Raw genomic sequence first — 26,122 nt, 5'->3', positions numbered from 1 at the left:
CCCTGGACTCTGACCTCATGGTAACAATGAATAGCCTAGTAAGAGCACCAGTGGAAGGGGAAGCCCTTGGTCCTGCAAGACTTGAACCCCCAGTGAAAAGATTGTTGGCGGGAGGGTGGAATGGGGGAGGATGGGAGGGGAAGCCCATATAGAAGAGGAGGGGAGGGGCTAGGGGGTCTTTGGCCTGGAAACCGGGAAGGGGAATAACAATCGAAATGTATATAAGAAATACTCAAGTTAATAAAGATAAAAAAAAGGAAAAATATCTATGTTGCTAAAAAACAGTCTTGTTTTTTTTCCAGATCAAAGACACAAAATCAGCAGATCAAAAAACAACTCTTTTGCATTTTCTTGCTGAAATCTGTGATGAACAACACCGAGACATCCTAAAATTTCCTGATGAGCTGGAGCATGTGGAAAGCGCAAGCAAAGGTAATTGATTGGCAGCTGCTTTGAGACTATTCTTAGCTTATGTGCTTTTGTTTAAGTAATAGGATTAAAGGACGCTATTAGCACTGTTTATCATAAAGTTCTGTGTTGGTGCAAGGAAAGTAGAAAGGTAGTTTTTATTGGCTTATATTTGACCTCACTGTACATTTAAATAACCTGTTCTTCTCCTTATTTTTGGCACTGCTGTGTTACTGAAGCTATGGTACCTCTAATCAAATAATACATTCTTTCCATTGAGAAGAATGTGTTCCTCCTTGAGTGTGTTTTAAAGATACCGTTCTATAATTTAGATAAAGAAGAAGTGAGCATGGACTGGGTAAAATATGAGACTGAAGATGTCCTAGGATGGTGAAGGGCTTGCTTTCAAGACACAACTCAATAGGTGCAAGGTAAACTAGCAGAATCATTTAGGACAGATGAAAAGAATGATTGATGATGAGGCTATGGGAGCAAGTTGGCACATCAGATATATCCAAGGCAGACTAAGTTCTCACACCACTTTACACTGTATTAAGGAATTAAGACAGAAGTGAAACAGAATGCTTATAAAATTTCCAGGCAGGGTAAATCTCCTTGTCAATATTGTCCACACTTCACAAGTGATTAAAATGTTAGAGGATGGATCAAGAAAATATTTTTTCTGCAGGTGATTTTATATGGGTGCAAACTTTATTTTATCTTTTAGATAAGAGAAATGTTTGCTGTAGTGATTATATTCTGTAACTTTGAGGAGTGAAGGAAATTATTATGGTATTACTTACTAGTTTCAGATCACTGAGCTAGTAATTTAGACACCTAAGTTTTTTGTCCTAATCTAGAAAATGACAGAGAATGGTAATAGCAGTAAGATTAAAAAGGTAAACTATCATATATAAACCACACAGTAAAATATTGCCACATAGTAAAGTCCACAATTGTTATATACTATGGTTTTTAGAAATGGTAGTTTTCATATTATTAACAACTGATACACCTGTGAGAACATTGCATTGGTTTGATTGTTAGATTTGATGAGAATAATCGTATATATCTTACAGTTCTTCATGGTTCATCTAAGTATGTATTCTATTCAGCTCTTTTTCTTTTATATATCTGGGCTTTTTGATAAATCCCTTCATATTTTTCTTTAACAGTATCACAACCTTCTTTCTCGCTGTCTATTTCAACAGCCAAATGTATCCATTGTGTTTTGATTGCTTGCTTTGTGTATTGATCCAGCCAGTGTAGTCACAGACTGTTGCCAAATACCCTTTCCTATCTCGCTGTGTAGGCTGCAGCAATCCCCACTCTTCACTTGTCTTTGACTGGCTCTCTTTCTTTCCTGTGAAATTCAAAGAGTTCTCAACTCAAAAACTTCTTAAGCACACCCTGCCTGCTTCCAGCCATTTTCATTTCCTCCTAGTTCTCATTTCAGTGTACCCAGACATATATTCTCTTGAGCCATTTTTATTCCTTTATAATAATCCTGTCTGTGTGTACAATTTCCTGCCGCATCCCCTGCCTGAAAATCTCACCTGCCTTGTCCTCTAAGACAACTGACTATCATTTGTCAAAACACTGTTCAAAATCCATCTCCTTTCTTTCTAACGTCTTTTTACCAAAGCCTCTGGAGAAAATACTTTGAAGTTTGGCCTCTATAGGAAGAAAAGCAATGGTAAAAGGTCAGGCTACTTATGTCTTATTTATAGTTAAATGCTTTTCCTTAATATTTGAGTCCTTAAGTCGCCTTTGCTTTCTTAATATAAATTTCAATGTCATTTGAGTCAAATTTTGTCACCTTCCTTATTATTTATATTATATGTGTAATATACACATTCTCCCAGTGGAAATAAAATAGATAGATCAACACTATATAATTAATTTGCTTTTGAAAGTGAATCAGCACTTTGTGAATTACTACTCTTCCTCAAAAAAAAAAGTCTGTTTAAAAATTGGAGGTACGGGAAAAACACAATATCAAGTTAATGAATGAATTACATTGCATATATAATGAACAATTGTGTCTTTGTGATTATTAGAATTCATGTATGTATTTCAGGAGACAATGATGTTCTCTGCCTAGTATGGCAACAACAGGTATATTCTCTTCCAGTACTAAAATCGTGACTCAAAATGTCTAATAATGGAGGGAAATGCCATCACCTTGAGCTGAACGATAAACAAAGAATTATGTAGAATCTAGGGATGGCTTTATTTGTATAATTACCTTTATTGTTCACAAAGCTCAGCTTATAATTATGCATTTCTTGGAGACACATGCCTTTGGTATCAACTTAGCATATTTTCCTAGAGCTCTGTAACTCAAAGATATTGAAGAAACACATCATTTTTACATTAAAACAGATATATATTACAGAGTAGAATGCAAAAACCACATGAATTTTTAAAATAAAACAGATGACTTCAAAGAAATTTCACACTGCAGCAGATCCCTAGGGGTGCATGTTCAATCTTTGGTTCCATTAGGGGTACTTTTGTGGAAGAAGTTTATGAAGCATTGCCTGGAGATTTCGAAAGTGCTTTTGTTTTTATTTGAATTTGTTTAGTTATTTAGTTAGCTATTATTGCTGGGACAGGAGAGGGAAGCAAGTCAAGTGAGAAAGTGTACTATTTTCTTCTGAACAGGGATTCTTGTAAATCTGAAGTTCAGAAGCAAATAGTATTATATATCCTTATTTATTACCAGTGAAATTAATATTGTTTGAGTTATTTTATTCTGGGGTAAACTTTAAGTCTTCAGATATTTTCATTAGTTACTGACATACCAGCATGTTTCAAGAAAGAAAATATTATGGCTATATAAATTTTGATGTCTTCAGTCAATTAAAAAGTACCCTTTAAAAAGATAATTGCCCTTTTCCTAATTTTTATTTTTAATTATTATATGTGTGCTATGCAGTGGCAAATTTAATGTGAACTTGACAAAAGCCAGTCATTAGGGAGGAAACTTCAATTGCCTATGGCAAGCCTGATGTGGATTTTCTTGGTTGATTATTTGTGGGAGACAGCTCTGCTGATTGTGAGTGGTGCCACCTCTTGCCTAGTGGTCTTGGATTCTATAAGAAATTAGGCTGAACAAGCCAATAAGCAGCACTCCCTCATCCAGGATTCTGACTTGACTTCCTGCCCTGATTTTGTTTAGTGGTGGAATAGAAGATTATTTTGGTTTTGGTGTTTTATCCCAACAATAGAATCCCTAACTAAGATATATGAATATGTTTATATATAATATATATGAAGTATCAACAATTGACTAGATGCATTTGCTGACTTCTTTATCTAGTCTCCTCTCCATTATCACTTTAATTTTTAGCTCTGAGAATTTTTATAGTTTGATTTAAAACCTTTACTGTTTTATAGGTTAGCTCCATGGATTAAACCAAAAGGGTTAGTAAAGTTTAATTAAAACTATTCTGTTCAATACAGGAAAATTATATTAATGTATTTGAAGGCACTATTAATCCTAAGGTTTTACATAAATTCATAATGGGTTTCACTTCAGTTAAATTAGTGCCATTGTACAATATAAAAGCTAGTGATGTTTTCCATGAGCAATGTTCAGTTCTTATGAGTTAAATTATATATTTTTCAGTCAGCTCTGCATTTTGATATTGGTCTTGTTTCCATGTTGTGTTGTTAACTAACTTATTTACTTACTCTCAATTCTTGTCAGGATTAATACTGGTGAAAACTCACATTAAAAGAAATCTTGTTTGAAAACTCTAGGAAATAAAAACAGAAATTAGAGAATAAAAGTTGAGGGTAAAAGAAAAACAGCATTTTAAGAAATAGCAAGTAGTAAAAGTTAAATATTAGAATATAAATGTTGGAGGAAAAGAAAAAATCAGAACTTTACTGCCAGTAGAAACTTTAGGATCACTAGTCTTTGCTAAGCAACCCAGGAAGTAGCATTGAGTACAACCCCAAGTCATCTTATACTGGGAAAACTGGGCCTCTTAGTGAGAAAGGATTTGACCATGATCTCACAGCTGTATGGAAGGCTATTCAAATTTCATCCATATTTTCATAATTGAGACTAACAGAGAAATTATACAGAAAGTAAATGCTAAGCAACTAAAAATCCTACTATAACTATAAACACCTCTTCCTTTGTGTAGTTGTCCACAAGTTGTCTTGCTCAAATTTCACAGAATTAGCCTTTTTTCCCATTGGTATTAGTAGTAGCATTGATAATAATTTTATTGGTAATAGTGCACCTTCAACATTTGGAATTTTTATTAAATTATTTCTATGTGTACTTGCCTCTGACTGAATACTATATTCACATATTAATTCAGATCATCTCAGTCTCAGTCCACACAGCAATGTAGATACATATGAAGTCCTCGTTAACAATTTTTTAAATTGCACAATTGATATTTAATGCAGTATGTATTTGTCAAAATGAGACATTATAGATAGTTGGTTACTACTCACCAAAGAGAAAGCAAGTCAATATATGACACTGTGGCTTAAGAATATTTCCTACTGTGTTGCTTACTTCATGAAATTAGAAAGTTAAAAGTGACAACAATTGTATTAATGAGAGAATCTGAACTTCTAGAGACCATGAAACAAGAGAGGTTTTTTGAGCAACATTAAGGACTGTCTCATAGGGCCAGTGGCAGTAGTGTATGATTGCAGTGTGCTATGTAACTAACAGGAACAACATATCTTTATTCTAAAGACTGAAAAATTACTTCCATATTTCTTACTGTTAAATGCACAATAGAATGTATGAGTTTTGGGAATATAATTATAGTGTTTTTAAAACACTTATTTTACCCATAAAAGGTGCTCACAGGGTTGGAGATGTGAGAAAATAAAAACTGTACAATTTATGAAACAGTTTCAAACTTTGAGTTATATTCTTTTTAGAAGTACATAGTTATACCATTGTGGAAATTATGTAGTGTGGTGTGTGTGTGTGTGTGTGTGTGTGTGTGTGTGTGTGTGTGTGTATACTTGGTGGTAAGTTAGCTCCTTTACCCACTGAGCAATCTTGCTGATAGCATAGTAGAATAATTTGACGGTAGTTAAAAGTTAGCATCTGTGGTTTGAATATGCTTGATCCAGTGAGTGGCACTACTAGGCCTTGTTGGAATAGGTGTAGCCTTTTTGGAGGGAGTGTGCCACTGTGTAGGCAGGATCTAAGGGTTGCTGGTACTCAAACTCTGCACAATGAGGGAAGAGATAGTTTCCTGCTACTGCTTTTTGAATCAAGATAGAAATCTCAACTGTTTGCAGTACCATGTGTCCCTGAAGCTACCCCAGCTTTCTTTATAAGACTTGCCTTGGGTATGGTCTCTTCACAGCTCTGCAACCCAGCTAAGGCATATATTAGATAAAATTGGGTATATATAATAATACATAATTTTAATAAACACATTAGAGTATTTGCTTAGCTTATTTTGGAATATTGTGAATTTTATGGAAACAATACCTTTTTAACAGTTTTACTTGTTTTTATAATTAATGATTTGTAATACCAAACTTCTTTCCTTGAGATAACAGAAATGCCAAATGGTTACCTGAAATTCCAGTACTAAGACTGAATTGCAAGTTCAAACCCCTTTGGCTGCATATTTTCTTAGAGAACAAAACAACCACCTAAATAACGGAAAAAAAGTAAAGTAAGGACATTAGGTCAAAATATACACTGTTTTGATTTTAAAGTGTGGTAGAAATATCACATGGTAGATTTATCACGAGAATCACCTTCATTAAGGACCTAATGTATTGGTGTTAACCGCACAGTATTTAGATTTGAATATTTTGTATAATATACTTCAGTTTTTGTTTTTTCATTTACTTAATATAATTTTCGACTAGTGGAAATCAAGCCCAGTACTTTACACATGCAGGTTGGTGACTTACACAGATTAGTGATTCCAAGACCACTAACAGATATCTCTTCTGTACTGATGTAGCTTAATTATCAAGGTATTGCAACTTTCATTTGTTATATAATGAAGGGGTTTGGGGCTGGAGAATTTTACCATTTCCACTGTGACTATGCCAGATACTCACCCCATGTTTTTTTTTTTCCCAAACTGGAATGTTACATCCATTTCCCAAGTATTTTCTGCTCCGTGTAACTTTTTCCTCCCACATTTCTATAGAAAGGCTTCTGTTCTGACTTTCTGTAGTTTTTTATTTCTTTAATGGTTGATAAAATCTATTCAAATGTCTTCATTTGGTACATGATTTTCATTTGTGTAACTGTATTCCAAAGTAATACATTCTCAATAACGTTTTATCAGACTTACGTTTTATCATGGCAGTATTAGACACAGTCTTGGCACCAGCAGATTTACCTTGGTGAATACTTATTTAGCATCAGCTGGATCTAGCTGCTGCCTTTATGTGAATCACTGTAGGCCTTCACAGTTAGTTGTATTTCTTAAGTCATGTCTGCAGATATGTAATAAGTTAATAGAAAAAAGTTTCACAAATATTCTCATAAAATGGCTAAGTTAAAGTAACAGTTATATTGGTTATGCTTGGGGTGAGTTTGTGACTGAAAAGGAATACACTAGGGCTTCTGGCAATACTGGTCATATTGTGCTTCTTGATCTAGAAGGTGTGCCAGGATTTGGTTTATGAAAATTCATTAACCGTGTCACATACATGCATATTCTGATGTAAGTTAAACTTCAGTAAAATATGTAAAAATAATAGTGACTTTAAAATATGTCATGGTTTATGAAAAGTGAAGCATAGACTACCTTGTAATTCAAAGGATCCTTTTTATTTTTATGCACACTGCATCCAAATCACATGTGTTGTATAAATATGAGTTGGCAATTGTTTTCAAGGTTCATCTCATATTACTGTAAATAATTGATGCTTTTCAGCAAGTTATATGTCATTTAAGGACTTTATCAAAGCATCTTTTAATCTGAAAGTGATGTTTATGTTTTCTCTACTTAGTAACAGAATGAGACCCATCAACTACATTCTCTACAAGTAAGATCAAGGAGGTCTTTACTCCAGTTGTTATCAATATGATGCTGTGTGGTGAATCCTAATATGCCTTATCACACAGTGAATTAAAACTCCTACAAGAACCTCTTGCTACTGTCATATTTTTACAATAATTGTCTACTTCAGTGTCTAGAAATAGGATGTTGATTACCAATGGTCAGTTTAATCTCATTTTGAATTCTAAGTACTTTCTTAAAGTCAGCTATTCATGCATCAGTTATCCTCCTTTACTTGGCCCCTAAACCAATACAAAATATTGGGGGATACTTCATGCAACAGATTAAACGATTGATATTAAGTTGTATTGTCAATGTGGAAGGAGAGGGTAGGCAAAGAAGTAGGAACAGAAAGGTAGAAATACCAACTGTTCCTGCCACAGGAGTCATATTATAAAATAAGATATATTGTGGTCCTAATTGGCTATTATGTGTACCACTGTGGAAAACAGTTAAAATCTGGTCATCGTCTTGGTTACCATTGCTATGATTTAATCACTCCCTTAGTCATTTGGTACTATAATGTGTTATAAGTAATGATGGGCCAATCACAGGGACATAGAGGGTTAGCTATTTCAAGTAAGTACCAGAACAAGGGTAGAGTTATCCTAAAAGTTGTTTGCATTCTCTGACATTGACACATTTTAAATTAGCTATAAACACAAGCATTAAATCATAAAAACTATCACTGTTGCTTTGATTTCCTCCTGAATTTTGGGTTGTGTAAGTTGATAAGACAATCTTAGTAAACACCAAATATGAATACTTGCTTTGCAAATTTTGCATGATACGAATTCCTTAGTACTCTTCCATGTACAGCAGCAGGAAGACAGGAACTTTAAATTTGATCTGAAGACTCATTGAGAGTAGCTATGTGGAACATCAGTACTTTTTTGGAAGCTAATAGCTCTGTGCCAAACAATGCTTGTATAGCCATAGGTTAAAAAAACTGCTAAAATGCAGTGTCCAGGGATAAAATTTATGACATGTATAAATTCTAGTTTGACCTTTGTCATCCAGCTACTTGTTTGATAAGTTTGTCAACTTCTCAATGCATGTTTTCTCATTTGTACACATTTTCAAAGTTGTAAAATACAGATCATAGTGTGTATTCCCTGTAGTGATTATGATATTCAATGTTGAAATGCCTTAAGAAAAAGGTGTTATACACATATAATGACTTATTTAGTTAAGTTTCTTTGTGAATATTAATTTCAGTTGGTTTTTGAACTGGTTTACATTACATTTGTTAAGATTCATCTTAAACATTGAAGATCAATTACTGGGGTTGTATCTCAGTGGTCAACCCATGTCCATCCATAATAAATAATATTTGAAAAACTAAATGTAAATATCAAATTACCTTTTAAAATCATAAATATTTCTGAAATATTTTATGATGCCATTATGTGTATTTTCTTTACACATTATCATATTCTTTGCAGCAGTTGGGTGCTTTTTCTAGTACTAATATTTCAAAAGTATATATATTCTTGAAATTTATGTCTTATGTGTGTATATATACACATATGAATATATATGTATATATATACACACACATCTATAGAGACAAAGGCTTCCTTCTGAAGGATTCCCATAGCTTTATTTAATGTTTCGCTGTGGTCTCTGCATCTTTTTCCATTAGTTGATGTATAAAGTTTGTCTGATAACATTGTTCTAGGCACCAATCTAGGAATATATCAGAATATCACTAGGAATCACTGCATTGGCATTTATGCTGTTCATATTTGGATCTATCCTAGGTCTCTGGGCCATCCACCCTATGGTTTTTGGCCCTCCAGGAAGTACCAGTAAATGGCCCCATCTCATCACATGGGAAAAAACACACTCTAAAATAGTGGTTCTCAAACTTCCTACTGCTGCAACCCTTTAATACTGCTCTTTGTATTGTGGTGACCTCATCCATAAAATATTTTTATGACTACTTTATAAATGTAATTTTTCTACTGTTATGAATCATAATATAACTATATGATATACAAGATATCTGATATGTGACCTGCCCAAAGGTGTTGTGACCCATGGGTTGAGAACCACTGCTCTAGATGACACAGTTTCCTGGCTAGAATCCTAAAATAGGTAAGTTAGGAAAAAGAACTGAGCAACAGAATGAATTTATTTCTCTCCTTTCTGATTGTGGGTGTGATATGACTAGCTGCTTAGAGCTGCTCTCTTGACTTCCCTACCATGATGCTCCGGACTATAAACTGTGAGTCAGCATAAACTCCTTTTTCTTAAATTACTTCTCACAGGATATTTTATCACAGCAATAGGAAAAGAAATTAACATGCCAGGCCAACAGATATTCATATAACCTTTAGAGTGCTTTTGAATAAATTCGAAGAACAAAGTATAATAGCACCTGTGAATGGAAAATGAAATAATGAAGCTTATTTGAGTGCTATCAATTGAGATTCAGTATGATCAATTAAATTAGAAAGTATAAGAACTTATTTTGCTGAAAACCTAAGTGTTTTGCAAGGTCAAACCATTAACATTGGTATATTTAGCATTGCATCTCTTTTTCCCTAAAACTGTTTTACTAAGATTTACTTTCAATTGATATAGCATGTGGAAATATATGCTTAGGTTTACAGTGATTTTAAATGATAATGAAGTGGAAATATTTTGGGAAGTGCAATTTAATTTTCTGCAGTGACTAATTAAGTTAGAACAACTTATTTGTTTATATAAGCTTGTATGAGGGTAGACCCATCATTCACATGAAAAGAAATATATCTATAATCAATTGTTCTTGCTTCCCAAAGAACTATAGTCAGTTAATTATCTCCATTCTATTGCCTGACTCTGGTCTTCTCATGTTTGTTGTTGTTGTTGTTGTTGTTGTTGTTGTCATTGTTGTTTTCTTTTCTTAAGATATAAAGTGAAGGTGACAAACAAGATAATTTGGAAGATGATTTAAGATGATACTTGTATTTAAATATTATATTGTCAAATTATAAGCAGATATCTGAGCTAAGAGGAAACAAAAAGAGCTTAGTCTGTCATAAATAATTGCCGAACTATACCAGTAACAGTTAATATGAGTTCATTTACTTCTGTTTTAATCTATTTGTGTAAACTGAACTTAAAGAGGGTAACTTCAGGCAAGAACAGCCATTACATCATAGGCCTGCAATTATTCCTCCAGCATTGCCATTGACAACTAATAAATTGGTCAGTGTGTGTGGCTGGAAATAGCTGAGCACTGCATCCCTTACCTATAGAGTTAAGAATAAGGTTGGAATGTGGCTTACCTAAAGTGACCGCAGCCAGGGGCATGATCATTGGCAACATTAAATAAAGAAACAAATGAATACATACTTGTTACCATTATTGGTTGTGCTAGAACTTCCTGTGAAAAATACGTGTTTTACAAAGTCTTTATTTTATTATAGTTTTTCATGAAAGAAGAGAATACCTACTCCTCTTACATTAAAGAGAAACACAAATTATTAATTAGATGGTTGTGAAACAGTGTTATCATTTTGCCTTTACACTGACTTTTCAAAAATAGTGTCACCTTAACAGCTTTGGAAAATCAGGATCTTCAGGGCACATTATTACTTCTGCAGATTCACTGACCATGTCTATTCCCAGGGACATTGAAATGAAAAGCAAGGCCAGGCAAGACTAACATTTATTTCATGAAAGTTTCACTGACATTCTTATTAGATAAAGATAAAGGGGAAATGTTTCTCAGGGATTCATATGACATTTTCCTGTACACAGATTTGGGTTTTTTTGGATTTTCTTTTTTTTTTTTTTTTTTTTTTGGTAAAACAAAACAGAATTTTGAAAAATTGCCAGGTTGTGCTTCCAAAGGAATACAGAACCCTGTGTTTTTCAAATGGGTTGAAAAAATGGTTTAAATGAACTGATGTTCACAGCCTCTGGCTTTTACTTTGTGTGAGTTATGTCTAAGCAAGGATTTTATTATCGTCAGTGTTGTTCATGCTGCTATAGTTAGAATTGCCAGTCCGATTACAAATCCACTATTTCACTTGGGGTTTATAACTCAGCACTAGAAGTAACCATGGGCTAAAGATTGACATACACATTTACAAACTATGATTCTAATGGTGGCTATGAATGTGATCAAATATGTAGTAAACATTCAAATTAGCATATGCTACTTTTATAGTATATTTTATAAAATTGATAATGTATTGTGGTTCTTTCATTATAAAAATTGTCTGATAAATGTTAACTTAGTCACTGTAACTGATTAACAAACTTAGCAAAAACTTTTCTTCAGGCTAATTAGTCCTTCTAGTCAAGACACTCAATTTACCATGGAAGTCATGAACAAAAAGAATTTTTGCTGGTACATGAGTTAATGGCTTCAGAAAGACACTCAGAAATGAATCAACATTATGGCCAAATATATAATCAATTTGACCCAAAGTTTAGTAAATGCCATGGGAATAGAATAGCTAAACTTGCAGTTTGAAATTATCCATTAGAAAATGGGTAGTGTCTACTAAGTTGGTTGTTGGTGGTGTGTTTCTGTCTGTTTGGTTGGTTTTATTATTATTGTTCTTGTTATGTTTGGTTTTGATTTGACACACATTCTGATTATGTAATCCTAACAGGACTTGAGCATTCTACATTTTCCAGGCTTGCTTTTAACTTAAGTTTTTGCTGCTGCAGCATTCCATATACTAAGTCTCCATATGGCCACTACCACACCCAGCTACTACTACATTTTCAAAATAGACAGACATTCAATTTGTCATCACTTTAAGATTTTTATTATAAAATCAAGGGGTTTCTTAGAACAAGAATGCATTAAATTTGCAAATATAAGAACATGCGTTAATCTTAAATCAGGGTTATAGATTGAATCACAATCTAATTTCAGAACCTTCCCCACCCCAGGCAAATGAACAAAGACTTGTCTATATTTTTAAAATGTATACTTTTTCTCCCAATCAATACACCTACTATGAGTCGAAGAAACTTTAACTTGTCAGATAATGTCAAAAAATTTGAAAGATTTAATTTAGCTTAGTTATTTTGCTTTGCTTAATTTAGAACAAGATTTTGATAAAACTCTGTATGATATTAGAGGTTGTTCAGGATTTTAGACTTCTACTTGTAGTTAACCATTTACAGATAACTTAAGGGTAGTTCCTCAAACGTTAGCAGTTAGGACTATGATGCTGGACATGACAGTTATAACTAATGTCCTCGACATCAAATGAGCACAGGGAAGAAACAAGTATATCCATATTCATATACTCATGCATTGAGATAAGTGCTATGTGATATATGGTTAGAATTCCTAGGTTAGTTTAAAGGGAATCTATAGATGTTGTCTGAGGCTATAACATGAGGGTTTTCCAGGAAATGGAAATTACTAGGGAAGTGTTGAAAGGCAGAAACTGTCCAGAATGCTCTAGGACCTAAAAAAGTAGCAAACTAGAGAATTACAGAGAAAGAAGACACAGAACAACATGGTTTAAGGTGAAAAGATACAGAAATTCCAGGACTACGAACAGAAGACCTGGCTAAAGGTACATATTCCCTCCCTTCTAAACATTAAAAAAGGAGTATTCTTTATCTATTTTATATTTTATTTATTTACATTTCAAATGTTATCTCCTTTCCCAGAAAACCCCCTATATCATCACCTCCCCCCTGCTTCTATAGGAATGCTTACCCACCCACCAACCCACTTCCAAACACCACCCTGGCATTCCCCTATACTTGGGCATCAAGCCTTCACAAGACCAAGGCCCTGTCCTTCCATTGATGCTAGATAAGGCCTTTGTCTTCTACATAGGCGACTGAAGCCATTGGTCCCTCCTATGTGTACGCTTTGATTGGTAGTTTAGTCCGTGGGAGCTCTGGGGTATTTGATTGATTGATATAGTTCTTCCTATGGGGATGCAAACCCATCCAGTTCCTTCAGTCCTTCCTCTAACTTCCCCATTGGGTCCTTGCACTCAGGCCAATGGTTGGTACCAAACATCCAATCTGTATTTGTCAGGCTCTGGCAGAGCCCTCTCAGGGGACAACTATATCAGGTTGCTGTCATCAAGCACTTCTTGGCATCCACAATAATGTCTGGGTGTCTGCATATGAGATGGATTTCCAGATAGGGCAATCTCTGAATGGCCTTTCCTTCAGTCTCTGCTCCATACTTTGTCTTCGTATTTCCTCCTATGAATATTTTTGTTCCTCTTCTAAGAAGGTCTGAAGCATCTGCACATTGGTTGTCTTTCTTCTTGAGCTTCAGGTGATCTGTGGATTGTATCTAGTAAAATGAGCTTTTGGACTAATAGCCACTTCAGTGAGTGCATATCATGTGTGTTCTTTAGTGATTGGGTTGCCTCATTCATGATGATATTTCTGAGTTCCATCCATTTGCCTAAGAATTTCATGAAGTCATTGTTTTTAATAGCTGAGTAGTATTCCATTTTGTAAATGTACTATATTTTCTGTATCCATTCCTCTATTGAAGGATATCTTTTTTTTTCAGCTTCTGCCTATTATATATAAAGCTGCTATGAACGTAGTGGAGCACGTGTCCTTGTTATATGTTGGAGCATATTTTGAGTATATGACCAAGGATCCTCAGGTAGAACGATGTCCAATTTTCTGAGGAATCTCCAGACTGATTTCCAGAGTGGTAATAGCAGCTTTAACTCCCAACAGTGGAGTTCTTTTTCAACATCTTCTCCAGCATCTGCTGTCACATGACTTTTTGATCTTAACCATTCTGACTGGTATAATGTGGAATCTCAGGGTTGTTTCAATTTGAATTTCTCTGATTAAGGATGTTAAACATTTCTTTAGGTGCTTCTCTGCCATTCATTGTTCATTGATTGAGATCTCTCAATTTCTGATTGGTTCCATACCTTATTTTTTATTAGGGTTATGTGGTAATATAGAGTCTACCTTCTTGGGTTCTTTGTATATATTGGATGGATATTAGCCCTCTATTGGATGTGCGATTGGTAAAGATCTGCGCACAATCTGTTGGATGCCATTTTGTACTAGGGATAGTGACCTTTGTCTTACAGAAGCTACGCAGCTTTCTGAGGTCCCATTTGTTGATTCTTGATCTTAGCACATAAGCCATTGGTCTTCTGTTCATGAAATTTTCCTCTGTGACCATGTGTTCAAGGTTCTTGCTATCTTTCTCCTCTACTACTTTCAGTTTGTCTGATTTTATGTGGAGATTCTTGATTCACTTGTACTTGAGCTTTGTTCAGGTGATAAGAATGCATTCTCCAAATGTTACCCCCAACATTTGTTGAAACTTCTCTTTTTCCAGTGTATGGTTTTTAGCTTTATCAAAGATCAAGATGATAGGTGTAGCGGTTCATTCTCGTCTTCAATCATTCCATTCATCTACCTGCTTCATTCCTTTTACCAATAGTGATGCAGTTTTTATCACTATTGCTTTGTAATGAGCTTGAAATCAGGGATAGTGATTCCCCTTTTATTGCAGAAGTTTTCTCCTGTTTTTTTTTGTTGTTGTTGTTTTGTTTTTTGTTTTTTTTTTTTGGTTTTTTTTTTTTTTTTTTTTTTTTTTTGTTTTTTTTTTTTTTTTGTTTTGGTATTCCAAATTTTCTAAATGGCTTGTTCTAATTTTCAGAAAATTGATTTGGAATTTTGATGGGGGAATGCATTGAATCTATAGATTGCTTTTGGGAAAACGGCCATTTTTAGATATTAATCCTGCCAATCCATGAACGTGGGATATTTTTCCATCTTCTGAGACCATCTTTCAATTTTTCTTCAGAGTATTTGAAGTTCTTGTCATACAGATCTTTCATTTGCTAGTTAGAGTTACACCAAGATTTTTATATTATTTGTTATGACTATTGTAAAATATCATTTCTAATTACTTTTCTCAGCCTGTTTATCCTTTGAGTAGGGGAAGGCCAGTGATGTTTTTTGTGGTTAATTTTATATCCAACCACTTTGCAAAAGTTATTTATCATGTTTAGGAGTTCTCTGGTAGGGTCAATAAGTATACTATCATATCATCTGTGAATAGTGATCTTTTGAATTCTTCCTTTCCAATTTCTATCCCTTTGACCTCCTTTTTTTTCTAATTGTTTTGGCTAGGAATCCTAGTACTATATTGAATAAATAGGGAGATAGTGGGCAGCCTAGTCTAGTCCCTGATTTTAGTGGAATTGCTTCAAGTTTCTCTCCATTTAGTTTGATGTTGGCAACTGGTTTGTTGTATATTGCTTTTAATATATTTAGTTATGGACCTTGAATTACTGATTTTTCCAAGACTTTTAACATTAAGGAATGTAGAAGCATTCTTTCTAAGAGATTTCTTTTTCCCTATGGAAAAACTTTTCTCTTTTTGGTTTTTTTTAATTTTTGTTTTTATTCATTTTTGTTTTTTTGTTCATGTCATGATAACTTGCCACAGATAGATAGACATACACACATACACACAGACACACAGACACAGACACACACACACACACACACACACATTTATTTATGTATATAGTTACAGATGGTTGTTGTTGTTTGAGAAATTAGTTTCTGAAAATGTATCAATACTTTCTGACTGTTGGTTTACTAAATATAAACCCAATTGTAATTTCATATTAAAAAAATTAACCTCAGAAAAATCTGATTTAAAAAATATATGTAAGTATAAGTATTTCTCTATTCTTGATCATCATTCATTTTAATTCTTGCTTTAACTGCACTTTATTATCTCCTGTAACGAATGAGTCAATCAAGAAAAATGTTTTTTTCCTTGAAGTTCTTTTGATTTAGCAAAAACAGACCGAAAGATGACATTTTACCTTTTGTTGATGTTTGCTTAAACAGAAGTAAAATCAAAAGTATTCTTTCTGTTTAGATTTATAAAAGGGCAAAGAAGTTGGATATCATCATTTCTTGAAGAAACATCCACATCTACCACCTTCCTTTTCAAACATTGTAGTCACTGAATCATTAAAAAGTAACACATAGCCTTTTTTCCATGTTAAAGTTGCACATCTTGAAAAATCACAGTAAAAATAAAACATTTAAGAAATATTATTTTACATGATAGAGAGCTGACATAAGGGAACACTAGTCATATGTAGCTCTTCCCATTGTGCATATAACTAATCGTGTTGCTATTTGACCGTCAAAATCCAAAGACATTCTGAAATCATGTTCGAGCATTTCAAACTGTCTCTTCAGACTATTAATTAACTTCTGTTTTCTAAAGATGAATAAATGACGTTCTGTTCATTATTCACAGAATATACCTCTTTATGCCTGACTATATTCTTTTCACTTTGATTTTCTCAAATGCATCATAGACTTAAATCTAAACAGGTAGATAGCCATTTGCTTGAAATACTTTTCCCCAAGTACAACAAATGGATGTGGAATATGTTCCACTGAACTTTCATTTTGTCCATCCCTAGAGACTACCAAAGGAAATGCTTGAACATAGCTACAGGTATGAGGGAGTTTAATTTTCTCTGTTACATTATTAGAAACCATAATGTATTTGAACAATGAACCCTAGATATCTGTCTGTCTTAGGAAAACTGCCATCATGTGTGTATTTATTCTTGTATATATTTTAAAGTGAGAATAGAAGGTAAAGAGACTAATAACTAAAATAGTAGTGCAAAGTAATAAAGTGGTTGATCAAGCATGTAGCAGGTGGTGAGTTTGTTTTCATATGTTTGATCTACTTTGTACTTCACAAAAGCTCTATAACTTAAAGTATAGTTTCAGAGATGAAGAATCTTAAAGTTCATAAGGGGGCATCACTTTTGTAATGTTTTCCCAGCTAGGCAGAGATCTAACTTTTAACTTTCCATGATACAGAAAATCGAATTGGAATAATTGCCACAACACAAGAAGAATGCTACATTTTGAAATAATACTTTAGGATGTTAAAGGAAAAGAAAGAGAAATTGTACTTGTGTCATCTTCGAAGTCTGATAAAGAGGGGTTCTAGAGTTCTTTTAGGATGTAGTGAAGTGAAGAGCTGGGGAAATATATTTTAGTTGTCAAGGATATTCATGGGAAAGAAGTACTTAAAATGAATGTGATTGCTTTATGCCTCCAAACCTATTTTCCCATGAAACATTGAAATTTTAAATAATACAGTGCTGGGAGATACTTCAGAAATTCAGCTCTTGGAGTAATATCTTTACAAGTTCAGTTGTAAAAAAGAACAGTTAATAAAACTACAATATACACTTATTCCACTGTGTGATTTTAATTGTTTTTTTTTACTGTTCTTGCATTCTAAGTTCTAAATCAGAACAGCCACATTCAAATATTTAAAGAGGAAATACTTGAAAGAGTTTCATCTAACATTTGTTGGTAACATCTTAGGGTTAAAGCCTAACTTAACAAGAACTATGATAGAAATATTTGATAAGCCTGCTTGCTGTCATAGTGCAAAGCATTGCCCATTTCTATAAAGGATGGAGAAAAGGAAAGGACTTAGGCAGCTTGAAGAGTATACAGACTGAGAAGCAAGCACGAAAGGAGGTGTTAGTCCTGAGTTTTCTGAAGATACCCAGCTGCCAGAATAACTTTTTTTGGTGCTGGATGAAAGAGTATCATTAATACCCATAATCCTTTTACTACTTAAGACACATATACTCCATTATGGACCTATTTTCAATAGATTAAAAATGTTATAACAACTACAGTGTTTTATGACCTTAGACAGCATTACTGAAGAAAATGACATTTGCATTTTCATAATCACTAAAGTTCAGGTGCTGTTCCTCCAGTACATAATAAACTTGACATTTCACATCAGAATTTAAATAGTATCACAATAGGTGGTGTCATAGTTCTGTACTGCCTGACATTATACAAAGTATAAAATATAATGTGCCATTTGTCCAGTTAAATAAAAGAAGGAAAAATATTTTTAAAATCCTCTCAACTCTCTTTCTAAAAAATTCATGACCAACTGATTTTTTTTCAAAGAACTGCACTATTCTTTTCTCTGCTAAGTAAAATCCCTCTTGATTCTGATGGAAGCGAGAAAGGAATGTGTGCTAGATCTTAATGGCAAATTGTGTTATTTGTAACACTTATGTCTGCCTTCATGGAGATTAATTACGAAATTCATATTAAAGTATTACTTCTGTTGAATTCGCTGCCTTTTTAAAACTTCTTTCCTTTGGCCATTTCTACTGATGATATTCAGTAAAGTATCTGTCAACTGCCTATGATTAGTTTGGCCAGATGCTACTTTCTCTGGTAAATTCATTTTAAACACTTGACAAGCCTGCAAAGATTAGTGCCAGCCAAACTAAAAATATTTTTACAGAGGAAAAATGTGTGAAATCAGTTACGTTGCAGGTATGCCGATGACTATGTAAATTTAAGTGACAGCATATCTTTCCGGTGTATCCTTGTGAATTGTTGTCTACCTTACAGAACAGTTGGTCCAGTTATTCTTCACAGGCCTATTTACATTTCATCAAGTGGAGCACTTGGAAGTTTCTGTATGTTATTCTGTTCCCTTACCTACCTGAACACTACAAATGAGGAACCACAATATAAAGTTAGGACCTCTAGATTAGTCTTTGGGTAGGGGCTTAGTCCCTGGAAGTTTCTGTGTTGGCATTGTTGTTCATATGTTCCCAGCCCAAGCCGTCTTCCCAGTCCTTTTCTCTGATTCTTCAAAGGGGGTCCCGCTCTTAGTTCAGTGGTTTGCTGCTGGTATCTTTCAAGCATGATTGCATTCTGAAGTTTCAGGTGTCTTGAAGAGATCAACACCAGCCCTGCTCACCCTGCACTTCTTGCCATCCATCTTATTAGTTTGGTGTATGTATATGGTATGCCACACAAGGGGTAGGCTCTGAATGGGTGTTCTTTTCTCTGTTCTAAACTTTGGCCCCTATTCCCCTGCCAAGGGTATTCTTGTTCCCCAAAGAAGGAGGAAGCATTCACATTTTTGATCATCCGTCTGAGTTTTATCATTTGTTCTGTGAATCTAGGGTAATTCAAAGGCATTTAATAGCCATTATCAATGAGTGCATACTATGTGTTTTTCTGTAGATTGGGTTACTCTACCTCAGGATGATATTTTCTTCCAGTTCCATCCATTTGCCTATGAATTTCATAAAGACATTGATTTTGATAGCTTGTAATATTCACTGTGTACAAAAGTAAAACATTTTCTGTGTATCCATTCCTCTGTTGAAGGGCATCTGGGTTTTTTCCAGCTTCTGGCTATTATAAATAAGGCTGCGATGAACATAGTGGAGCACGTGTCTTTTTTATAGGTTGGGGCATCTTTTGGGTATATGCCCAGGAGAGGTATAGCTGGATCCTCAGGCAGTTCAATGTCCAATTTTCTGAGGAACCTCCAGACTGATTTCCAGAATGGTTGTAGCAGTCTGCAACCCCACCAACAATGGAGGAGTGTTCCCCTTTCTCCACATCCTCGCCAATATTTGCTGTCACCTGAGTTTTGATCTAGCCATTCTCACTGGTGAGGTGAAATCAGGGTTGTTTTGATTTGCATTTCCTGATGACTAAAGATGTTGAACATTTCTTTAGGTGTTTTCAGCCATTCGCATTCCTCAGCTGTGAATTCTTTGTTTAGCTCTGAACCTCATTTTTTAATAGGGGTTATTTGTCTCCCTGCAGGCCCAACTTTTTGAGTTCTTTTTGTATATTTTGGATATAAGGCCTCTATCTGTTGTAGGATTGGTAAAGATCTTTTTCCCAATTTGTTGGTTTGCCGCTTTGTCCTAACAACAGTGTCCTTTGCCTTACAGAAGCTTTGTAGTTTTATGAGATCCCATTTGTCGATTCTTGATCTTAGAGCATAAGCCATTGGTGTTTTGTTCAGGAAATTTTTTCCAGTGCCCATGTGTTCCAGATGCTTCCCTAGTTTTTCTTCTATTAGTTTGAGTGTGTCTGTTTGATGTGGAGGTCCTTGATCCACTTGGACTTAAGCTTTGTACAGGTGATAAGTATGGATCGATCTGCATTCTTCTTACATGTTGACCTCCAGTTGAACCAGCACCATTTGCTGAAAATGCTATCTTTTTCCATTGATGGATTTGGCTCCTTTGTCAAAAATCAAGTGCCCATAGGTGTGTGGGTTCATTTCTGGGTCTTCAATTCTGTTCCATTGGTCTATCTGTCTGTCTCTGTACTAATACCATGCAGTTTTTATCACTATTGCTCTGTAATACTGCTTTGAGTTCAGGGATGTAATTTTCAAATGCAGAATTAATTTCTGAATGGCTTCTGTTCATTTGTAGTGCTATACACCCATAAGATATAAAATTTTCATTTTAAGAGGTTTTATTTAGCCAGTATTCATAATTGTTACCACACAATAATTCTTAGGAAAAATATTATTATATACTGCACTGCATACTATTACTGTGAATCGGGTTGAACATTGTGTTGTTTCTACTTTTTCTAATAAATTTTTGTCACTAATGCCATGATCTTTTATTTCTTTGTCTTTTTCTTTTTGTTTCTATTTTTCTTTGAATATTTTTGTTGACAAGTAGGTATAAATTCTTGATTTGGAAACCTGCAATTAGCCTGTCACTGTTGCAGTTCCAATACTATTTCAAATGGCATTGCTCTCACCTTACTTTTGTTTTGTTTTCTTTCATATTTATTGCTATATTGTATTATTTACATATATGTATGTTTGCTGAATGTTTATACATATATATTTATGCACAAATACATGTCTACATGTGTATCACAGCATAGCAAAAGAAGAGGTTAGGCAGTATAACATTAAGCTCAACTTACTAATAGGGATTTTGTTCCTTAACTGAACATGAGGAAATGGATAGTTTCATGTCAGAAACTTAAATCATAAATCCAGCTAGCCATTTATGCAAAGATACAAACCCATATGTCTTGGTGAATCTAATCATTACGAAGGACAAGTGCACTGCAAATTTTATCTTATAATATTAGGACAGCTTAGAATTTAGAATCCTGTCTGTTGGAAGAGAACTTAGAGGATAAAAATCTCCTTTTCCTAATGGGACAGTGACATGGAATGTCTTCCTTTACAGGTTCATAAGCTCCTTTCACTAAAAATAATACCATTCCTCCTGTATTGAGGTCTGTCACCTTCCATGTTCTCAGTTCCAGATTCAGGACAATCTAGGATCTGAGATGTCTCCCTTCTTCAGAGTAGTTGTTCACATATTTTAAGTTCTTTGTATTTTATCCATATTTTCATGGTACTTCGTCACAGTAGGATTTTCTCATCTGTTTTCTTAATGATTCTCCAATCCAGAATAGTGGTTGTTTCCTCTTATTTCTCATTTCCCCATCTATATAATCTGAGACAGACTGATATTTTAGCTTTTACAGTCATCTTGTCTACCTGAGAGCACATGCTGGGTTTGTAGTCAGCTAAAAGTTTTATTTCCATTTTTTTTTGTTTTTTTTGTTTGTTTGTTTTCTTTTTACAACACAAACTGAAATGGGGTTTAGGAAACCTAAAATATAATTTAATTTTTGAAGAAACCTAATATTTATTTTTATCTTATTAAATGGAATTTGATTTAAGCTTACCAGTACTACCTACTACAGAATTTCAAATCCTGAAATGTAGCATATTAGCAATCCCTTTGAGTGTTGCATCATTAGCAGAATTAATAACTCTTCTACCAAACAAATTCTTAGTTACCAATATGTTGAAAAGACAAGAACAAAAAAAACATCCTTATGACTTAATAAGAACCCTTTCTAGGTTTTCACCAATCTCCCTAACAGTGCCTTTTCATTTAATTTTAAGATCCATAATTTTTTCTTTTTTTTTCCAAGGTACTTTCTTCCAATACATAGGTATAGATTTATCAACTTTTAATTATTTTATCCATCATGTCTGTCGCCCTTGTTTTCATCTCTTGCTATCCTCCTCTTATTTAATCTCTGACAGGTTATGACTAATTGATTGATTAATTGATTCATTGATTCATTCATTTGAAAGGAATACCTTGCTGACTCTGATCAATTGAAAAGCCTTACTCCATTTTTTTTTATTTTTGAACCAAAATGTAGTATGTCTTTATATTATAAAATCTAGTCCTATATTATAGTGTTGACATGAGCATTAGAGAAATTTTTTTTTATAAACCAACTCTCCTTCTTTACAAAACAAAATTGGAAACAATGAAGAGGAAGCAAGGACAAGCAATCATTCTCTATTTTAAGAGGATGGAGGACTTCAGTTCTATTGTCTTGAAATTTAAGACATTTCTTGAAATGTAAGACAGCAAATAGACAAAAATACATACATACAGGGGCACACAAGTGCACAGGCACACACATAAAAATGGCAGTCAAATTAGGATATCCAAAATTCTCCCATAATCTCCATTACTTCTTATTTTTTTCATCAAGAGTTTTGATATACCTAAGAATGACAGAGAAAGGTGCTTCATTTCTTTGTGGAGGTGTATTTTGCCTTGAGAGAGTCTCTAAATACAGGAAATTACTTTCAAGACTCCTAAGGTTCTTAATAAAATAATAATAAAAAATCAAGTGGTGAAAAGGAAATACAGTTACATATTTGGGAGAACCCTCTTCTACCCACATAAAGTTATGTCCTTTTTCATATAGATTCACTGAAATCAAACACAACACAGTGGTACTAGAATCATAAAGTAAGAATTAGCAGTCTTCAATAATATGATTATAAATTGCTTCTTTTTCTGGCCAATAAACTGTAATATGTATTATATTTGCTAATAGATAAAGGCATGGGGACTGAAAAGCCATTGAGTAAGCTATTCTAATTATCCAGTGGCAATGTGATGGATGCCTTAACTATTTTGTACAAATGTGGATGATAGTCCATTAGTAGTCGTAACTATTCAGAAAATATGAGAGGTAAAGGAGTAAGAAAAACCTATGTACAAGAATGATATACCAAGACAGTTGAAGATCAGTGCTTTTTAGAAATAGAATTTAGAATGGACTTGACTGGGTTAAAATTTTCACAAAAGCAATACTGTTGTCTTCAAAATTAACGGCATTCTCTGAGTGTAGAGGTTTTAAATAACCAAATTCTTACCTTTGCCAAAGAAAGAATAAGTGAATTCAGGGAGGGCTTATAATAGATGGAGGTTGCATATAAAATCTTAGAAAATAATGCCTGCATCTTGGATGTGTTTGAAAAGAATTGCAGTGCTATTCTTATAAAATAAAAGGAGACTAAACAGGTGTCATTTTAAGAGCCTGTGACAAAATGGCTTTTTAAAATATCAGGGAGTTTAAACAAGGCCATCAACTTCCATGTGAAGTTAGAAAGTATTATATACTAACAACTACTACCAGGGCATCATGCTTGGTAACAACATTGTTACTGAAGACGTTCTGCCATAGTCTGGGAGCAAATTAAGTGTATATTGGAAGAGGTTGCATACTGTGAGCAGCAGTAGGAACAGAAGCAAGGGGCTAGTCTCCTTAATCTGAATAACTGGGTAAGATTCCTAGACTTTTCTTTTGTGTGTCTGTGGATGAAAGTGGAAGGGGAATTATATAGACAGAGTTGTAAAAAATTACTGGAAGTTTGCTATACTGTTTTAATTGATTTTAACATCAGACTGTTCAATAATGAGTACACAATTTAACCAGCACTGGAATGAAATTAATTGAGTTCTTTGCTCTGCATCACTTTAATAACAGACAGATGTTAGATTTCCACTAAAAGCAATGAAGGTTATTCTCTAAATTACTTTGGATTTACAATGCTACAGAGCATTTTAATTACAGTCATATGTGCATACTTTCAAAATAATTTCAAACCATTTTATTATGGTAATAGAATCACATTTATGACTCATCATGCAACATGGAAAGCATTCTCTGTGTTTATAAGTTTTGCATTTCATTTTTTTTCTTTAAGATTGCTCCCATCATTTACATTTTTCTAGCAGTCCAATTTTGAATTGCATGGGTATATATACGTATACATATATGTTCATATGAATAGAGTGCCAATACAAAGCTTTAGTTTTTACAAAGAAATGTATATAATATTCAGAGAGTTGACAGTATTTTTTTACTGCACTATGACAAGACAACTGGTAATGAGGCAGAAAAGGCACACATAAAGTTTGGAAGATGTAGAAAATATAGAAAAGGGTAGCAATAATTCAGATATATGAACAAACTCAACATTGAAGACATTATTCTGACTTTTGGAATGCAGGTGCCAAATAAATTGCTGGCTAAAAAAAAAGCCACGTAGGAATGCAGGGTGATCAATAACTGGGATAAATCAATATTTTATACCAATAAGGTATATAAGACAGTACAAAATATCACCTATCTCCAACAGATACCAGGAATATGGATAACTAATTATAAAACCATGTTTTCACAAAATAATTTAATTGGAATATCATGAATATTTTTTATATTATACTTTACTGGTATATAATGCATAATGTGAAAATCTGGAACATTGCTGGAATTTCTGTCAAAATTTCACAGAGAACATGTTAGCTTTCTCTTTGACATTCTAGTTTTATTTTAGCATATGTGCTATGAAATTGAGCACTATAAATGATAATGAAAAGTATCTATTTCAATTACTGTGTATAAGGTCATTTTGTTCATTAAATATTGACAGCCTAAAATGGCTAATATCCTTAAGTAGATGAAGAAAAAGTAACTAAAACATTTCTTTTTGCCTAGCTGAAAACAAAAGGAAAATGAAAATGTAGTAGAATTTATCATGAGTACATATAACCTTTAAATCTACTATCCAGTGCCAGTTCCCTGCCTCTGTAGGACAAGGCCCAAGAGAGATGCTTAACTAAGCAGCTTTGATGATTGCAAGACTCTTAGGGCAAGAGGACAGGCAGACATTGTCAACACATGTACAGTAAAGCTTCCCACTCAATCTCTGGGCACTTTTATGTGGCTTGTTATGTCTCATGCAATAGGCATAGATATTTAAGCTCAGGAGAAATTCTTCAGTGCATTTAAATTACAAAATTGCAGAAATAGACATAGTTCTTTGGTTTCTTATAACTTTCTTATTATCGTCTGCTTTTCACCAAACTTTAAAGAAATACAAGACAACAGAGGTAAACAAGTAGAAGTCCTTAAAGAGGAGTCAAAAAATCCCTTAAAAGAATTATGGGAAAACAATTGACAAGATGGATGAAGCAAAAATTGCAGGCAGACAGGGCAGGATGAGATCCTCTCCTGAGACACAGCCAGAATACAGCAAATACAGAGGCGAATGCCAGCAGCAAACCACTGAACTGAGAACAGGAACCCTGTTGAAGGAATCAGAGAGAGAACTGAAGAGCTTGAAGGGGCTCAAGACCCTTATGAACAACAATGCCAACAACCAGAGCTTCGGGACTAAGCCACTACCTAAAAGACTATACATGGACTGACCCTGGACTCCTGACCTCATGGCAAGTACAATATCCTGATAAGATCCTGCCAGTAGAAAAGCCCCCTTGGTCCCATAAGACTGAACCCCAGTGAATGTGATTGTTGGGTTGAGGGCAGCAATGGGGGGATGGTGGGGAGGGGAACACCCATTAAGAAGGGGAGGGGGAGGGATTGGGGGAAGTTGGCCCAGAAACCGGGAAAGGGAATAACACTAGAAATGTAAATAAGAAATACTTAAGTTAATAAAAAAAAAGTAATAAAAAAGTATTACGGGAGAAAAAAAAAAAAAA

Source organism: Rattus rattus, chromosome X, assembly GCF_011064425.1.
Source record: "Rattus rattus isolate New Zealand chromosome X, Rrattus_CSIRO_v1, whole genome shotgun sequence".
Lineage (NCBI taxonomy): Eukaryota > Metazoa > Chordata > Mammalia > Rodentia > Muridae > Rattus > Rattus rattus.
This window is presented reverse-complemented; position numbering follows the sequence as displayed.